Raw genomic sequence first — 757 nt, forward strand, 5'->3', positions numbered from 1 at the left:
AAAAAAAAAAAAAAAAAAAAGAAAAAGGAAAAATGGAAGCAACACATTTCAAGAAGAGAAGCTCTCATACTAGATTTTCCAGTCATTCTTGTAACCATTTGTAGACAGTGTGTCTAGTCTTGTGACTCTTTCAGCTCAGTTGGGTATTCCATTGAATTGTTGGTACATAGTCCTATCATGATTCTAATTTTTGAGACTAATGACAAAAAAAGAGTATAAAGCTGGTGAAATATTTATTGAATTAACCTTTCAACATTCAGATTACTCTGTCAAATGTTATTGCTTATTTATCCAAGTTGTTGTTTTTTTTAATTAATCATGCTTTATCTCGTAGCTCTAAAATGTTGATGATGTGATTGTTTCTTATTTATAACGATATTGTAGGGTATGTGTGAGGCTGGTTCTGCTCAGTTCGGATATAAAACAGGTAGAATATTTTGGATGGATTACATGCTAAAGGGATAAATATCTGTAGAATCTACAGGCATCTATGGATTCCTTTCTATGGATTCCATCTATGGATTCCTTTCATTACTATTTTCTTCTGGTGGACCCCCATAACCGTTCGATGTTTAAAAACTAGTTTTATAGAAACTGCTTTCCAAATTCATATTTTGTTTCTCACACATTAACTTGTGTAGGCTGAACTGTGTAAAATGTTCGAGAAAGAAACCCAGCTGTTTCTTGCAATAAATATTAATACATACATGTAAAGCAAAATTTTTTCAGGGGCCCTTAAGATACTATTGTGTATCCC

Source organism: Octopus bimaculoides, chromosome 18 (assembly GCF_001194135.2).
Source record: "Octopus bimaculoides isolate UCB-OBI-ISO-001 chromosome 18, ASM119413v2, whole genome shotgun sequence".
In the NCBI taxonomy this organism is placed as follows: Eukaryota; Metazoa; Mollusca; class Cephalopoda; order Octopoda; family Octopodidae; genus Octopus; species Octopus bimaculoides.